Source organism: Bufo bufo, chromosome 1 (assembly GCF_905171765.1).
Source record: "Bufo bufo chromosome 1, aBufBuf1.1, whole genome shotgun sequence".
Classification (NCBI taxonomy): domain Eukaryota; kingdom Metazoa; phylum Chordata; class Amphibia; order Anura; family Bufonidae; genus Bufo; species Bufo bufo.
This window is the reverse complement of record NC_053389.1, coordinates 95,575,360-95,581,359: the sequence shown is the minus strand read 5'-3', so window position 1 is coordinate 95,581,359 and position 6,000 is coordinate 95,575,360.

Sequence of the window (6,000 nt, the reverse complement as noted above, 5' to 3'; positions counted from 1 at the left end):
CTTCCGTCCAGCCCTGATGCAGTCTGAATGGATGCGGATCCGCTCAGACTGCATCAGTCTGGCGGCGTTCAGCCTCCGCTCCGCTCGTCTCCGCACGGCCAGGCGGACAGCTGAACGCTGCTTGCAGCGTTCGGGTGTCCGCCTGGCCGTGCGGAGGCGTGCGGATCCGTCCAGACTTACAATGTAAGTCAATGGGAACGGATCCGCTTGAAGATGACACCATATGGCTCAATCTTCAAGCGGATCCGTCCCCCATTGACTTTACATTGAAAGTCTGAACGGATCTGCTCAGGCTACTTTCGCACTTAGAAATTTTTCTAAGTTATTAATGCAGACGGATCCGTACTGAACGGAGCCTCCGTCTGCATTAATATGATCGGATCCGTTCAGAACGGATCCGATCAAGCGCTAGTGTGAAAGTAGCCTAATTCATCGGCGTTTCGACTGCTTCCCATCCATCCAGCTGCTTTTTACTCTTTGGGTTTTCATTTTTAAGGTTCTTTTTATTTTAACAGATGTCTTCCTATAAGATGTTCTATTTCTTGTTTTTATTTTGAGGCCTTTTCCACGTTTATTAAATGGGTTGTTTCAGTACGTGCTATGAGAGGAGGAATTGTTCATTATTTAGATGATTTTCTGTTTGTTGGGCCGGCGGATTCTCATGTTTGTTGTGAATTGTTGTCGTTGTTTGTTTCAGTGTGTGCAGAATTTGGTGTTCCTCTTTCTTCTGAGAAAACTGTTTTGCCTTCTAGTTGTATTGAATATTTGGGAATAGTTATTGATTCTAGTATGGGGGAGTTTAGGTTACCTGTAGAGAAAGTGTTGAAAGCGACCTGGTTAATCAAAGGTTTTTTGTCTCGGTATAGCGTTACAGTTAAGGAAGTTCAGTCGTTGTTGGGTTTATTAGCGTTTTGTTGTAGAGTGATGCCAAAGGGGCGATTTTTTTGTAGGCAGTTAGCTTTAAGGGTAGCTGGGTTGCGGAATCCTCAATTTGCATGTCTCTTTGAATAAGTACTTGAAGGATGATTTGCTGGTGTGGCTCAGTTTTAATGGTAGGTCTTTATGGCAAGAGGATTTTGTGGATGCTGCACAATTAAATCTGATCACAGATGCCGCAGGCAGTAGTAGTTTCGGTGTTTTCTGGGATGGACATTGGTGTGCTGAGGCATGGCACAAGTCATGGGTTTCAAATTGGTGTTGTCAAACTTTGTTCTGTTAGAACTTTTTCCTGTTATGGTGGCATTGGCGCTTTGGGGTCAGTTTTTTAAGAATAAAAGGATCCGCTTGCATACTGACAACAAAGGAGTTATGTTTGCAGTAAATTGTTTATCCTCTAAGAGTAATGTGGTCGTCAAGCTGTTAAGGCATTTAGTTTTGCTTTGTTTAAAATTGAATGTTTGGATTAAAGCAGTGCATATTCCGGAAGTGAGTAATGAAATTGCTGATGCTTTGTCACGTTTTCAGATGGTCCGCTTTCGCAGTTTGGCTCCATCGGCTGATGCTTGAGGGATTCCTTGTCTGGAACATCTGTGGGTTCTGATTTGGTCGTAGCCTTGGAAATACTGAGTCGTTTAGTTGCAGCTTCAACATGGAAAGGCTATATGTCGGCATGGTTTACGCTGGGATAAGTTTACTTCTGGTTTGTCGGTATCACCTTCGTTGGTGAATGAATCTTTGGCACTGGCTTTTTGCTGCAGCTGTTCGAGGAGAAGCTGGCTCACAGTTCAGTATGCAGAATTTTGCCTGGCATGTCTTTCTTCCTTAAGTTATTTAGATCCCAATCTTTTTCAGAGTTTTTCTTGATTAAGCAGCTAATGAAGGGTTATAAATCTATGGGATGCTTACCTGATGGGCGGTGTCCTATCTCTCGGGATTTAATGGTTAAGTTGTGTGGAGTTTCAGTTTGTTTTTCGCAGTTTGAAGCGTCGTTATTCTGTACAGCGTTCATTGTATTATTTTTTGGGGCTTTACGGATTGGGGAATTATTGCCACATTCTCATTTGGGAAGGACAGGTTTAGCTTTGCATCATGTTTCGGTTCAGAATTCGTTGGTGTCAATTTTCATTGAGAGATCCAAAACCGATCAGGCTGGAAGAGGTCGTTATTTGAAGGTTAGGGCTATTGCAGATAAGAGGATCTGTCTGGTTAATGCTGTTTTGCAATATTTAGCTATTCGGCCTCAGGGAAATAGCACGTTTTTTCTTGTGCATCAGGATTTGTCTCCTTTGTTGCAATTTCAATTTAGAGCAGTTTTATCTAAAAGCCTAGTTAAATTGGGTTTAAGTGCACAGTTTTTCTCTTTTCATTCGTTTCGGATCGGGGTTGCGATGGCTGCCGCCCAGGCGGGGCTGCACAAATCTGTTATTAGACGTATTGGTAGGTGGTCTTCTAATAGGTATCAGCTTTTCATGAGACCCCATTTGTTAAATTAATCTTTTCTTAGCCTTTACAGGTCATACAGTTTGGATTCTGGGCCATTCCTCTATCCATTGGGCTAATAGGAGGGCTGCAGAGCGCTGTTATGGATTGTATCTGACCTTATCGTCAGAGGTCATCAGGATCTGCTGGGCTGGAGTTTGAGGGCTTCGCTGGTCAGGTTTGATAGATCTTGCTCTACATTTACACAATGATTTCCCTAATCCGGACATTATTATTATTCTTTTAGGTGGTAATGACACTGGCTGTGGAGACACCATGGATTTTAAGTTCCAGATGAGAAAGACAATGACGGACCTTGGCTGACTTTTTCCCGACACTAGGCTAATATTTTCAGAAATTATTTGTAGGTGGTGTTGGAGAGTTTACCCCGACCCAAAATTATAAGGTCCGGAAAATAATAAATCATGCAATGTCACATTTTATGCCATTGCTATGGGGTTTTTCTTTAAGGCACATTGACTTGGAGAGTGGAGAGACAGGCCTGTTTTTTTAAGGATGGTGTTCATTTATCGGATATTGGTTATGATATTTCTAATCTCAACCTGCAGGCTATGGTGGAAATAGCTGTTGGTGGGGTGGGGCCCTTGCCGCCTTGTTAAAGGCGATTCCGGCCTGGTGGGTGCTTAAGGATAGTCATCCCGTGATGGGATGGACTCTTATGTATGGTTATGGTTTAATTGAGTCGGAGTTTATGACTAGGCTCATAATATGGTTTATTAAAGTAATGGTTAAAGTTTGGTTTTAAATAAACAGGCCATGGCCAATTTTTACCTCCACTCTCCAGTCTGTGTATTTATTATTGTCTATGTCTACATGGTGCTTTATTTAAATTGAAAAAAGGGACATATATTTGCCATGTATTGCCATGATTTTTTAGTTTCTATGTTCGCATAGCTGTATGAGGGCTTGTTTGTTGCAGGACAAGTTGTACTTTCTTATTCCACCATGTAAAAATATTGCATACAATTTCCAACAGTTTTTTGTTTTTGTTTTTACAGTGTTTACTGTGTGGCAAAACTGATCTTTTACCTTCATTCTCTGCGTCAGTACGATAACAGCAATAACACATTTGTGTAGTCTTTCTTGTTTTTTAATACTGGGGGGAAAAAACTGGAATTATTTTTTTGTTTTTCATTGCTATATTCTGACCACCATAATTTTTTTTATAGTTATGTCTACAGAGCTGTGTAAGGGCTCTTTTTTTTTTTTTTTTTTACTGATACCATTTTGTTGTGTGTATGATTTTTTTTCATCAATTTTTTTTTTTTTGATATGATGAAAAAACATTAAATCGGCCATTTTTTTTTCTGTTACATCGTTCACCATATGGGATAATTTTTTAATATTTTAAATAGCATATAATCTTTTTTTTTTTATTGTTTATTTTAATTCTGTGGAAAGGTGGTGATTTGAAATAATTTGAATGTTAATAATTTGAATATTTTTATATACACATTTGTAAAAACTTTTTAAATTTTTTTTAGGCTCCCAAGTGGACCCCAATTTAGGCCCCCAAGTGGACCCCAACATACAATAATTGGATTACTATTTGTGTAAAGTAATAGAATTGTATCCATCTCCTTACAGAAAGATCATTATATTACAATTCAGTGCTGCCACCCATGGATTAAGGTGCATCTATTGCAGCGTAACAGATAAGCAAGGATGGCAGTTATGGTCTTCTTCCCTCTGTATCAATCTGTCTGAAGTCTCTTCCAGTAGAATTTATGGCAGGTAATAGTACTCTTGTAATGGTGGCTGTAGTGTCCACTGTGGGAAACAGGGTTTTGAAGGCATGTCTGGCCAGGATGTGTCCAAGGGTGAGCAGTGTCCCTCACTGCAGTAAAGTCTTAGCAGATTTTGGCAGGAGGTTACCTTACTGACACCAATGCTCGGCAATGCAGATTCTATGTTCTATAGTAGAGATCAGTGAACCTGAACTGGAATGTTCGGGTTTGTACCGAACATCTCGGGGTCCGGGCACCTGAACCCAAAGTCCGTGCTCGGATGCTAAATAAAGCTTGTTGACATGCTGCAGCACAGCCAATTAACACGCTTTTAAGCTGCGGGCACTTAGAAGCTATCAGTCTATTCAGACGTCTGTAAGTGTTTTGCGGTGCACAAATTACGGACCTGCAAAACACGGATACCCGCCGTGTGCGTTTTGCATATGTGGTGACATATAATGAGAATTAGCAGGACCATTCACTTTCTGTGCTCCAGAAAACAACATGGCAGCAATAATGTACAGATATCACAGATTATGCAGCCAACATGGCCTCTAGAATAAAGTGATGTCACAATCTGAGGAGCAGCACATGGCACAGACATGTGCCAGTCACATGGCCTCTAGAATACAGTGATGTCACAGTGATGCAGTGTTCCGGTCCTTCATTGTGACATCATCATTCTGAAGGTATTTCTGCCCAGCTCAGGCTGATATCGTTGCCATTTTGAGTTGACGCATCTGCTGACACTTTTATTGGCTCCGATACAATTTCGGATTCTCGAATCTATATTTTCAGAGTTTCTATCAGCTTTCAGTCCTCAGGCACTTTACCACCTGTGCTTGGACTCTGTTTTTATTTGGGGGCTTCTTATTGTCCCATTTGTGTCCACCTCTTTCTAGCTGACAGTGGATCATGAGTCACCTACTAAATCAAGGTAAGGTTCTACAAAGTGGGATGCGTTTCCATGAGGTGAATCTAATAACTGGGGGTTTCATCGTCCTGCACTTTATCGCTTGTCGATGACAGTAATGGGATCTACAGCAGAAAATCACATTTAGGAACAGTTTTGGGTTTAGTTAAAGGTTTCTTTCTTTAACTCTTAGTAATTACTGCATCAATGATTTTCTTTTAGACGATTATCTTATTCCTCTGAGATTAAGATCCAGGACTATAGAAAGAGGAAGACGGCACCAAAGAGGGCAGAATGAAGAAGCCCGAGTGCCTCTCCAGGGTAGAAGAGGCCGCCGCCAAGATCCTCCACGGCGTGGCAGAGTGGAGGAAACCAGGCAGCGGAGTCGATCGCCATTATCGCGATCACCGGCTGGACCCCCCCGACCATCAGGAGTGGCCATTGCCGGGCCAAGCAGCAGGCCCACGGTTGGTGTAGCCTCCCAGACCACAACCAATCTATTGGAAGGGAGAGCTTCTGTTCCTGTGCCAGCTGCTCCTGAGCCCAGCCCTAGTCAGCCAGTGCCACAGCACCAACCACCACCACAAACAAGGGTGCAGAGCAGGGTACGCAGGATAGCAGACCTCCAGTCTCGCCCTTTTATCCAGGACGATGATATAACATCTTGTACCATCTGCATGGAGGAATTTACCATCGGAGAGCCAGTAACACCGCTTCCCTGCTCCCATCTATACCATCGTAACTGCATATCCCTTTGGCTCAGTTGCAACCCGAGATGCCCCCTATGTAGGAGTCATTGCTTCAGATGAAAAAACATAAATAACATCAAGTAGCTTGGATTGCGGCCCAGGTAGGAGGTCCATACATACAACACATTTATAGTAGTCAAAAAATCAGTCTTTCTAGTAATTATTTCATGTT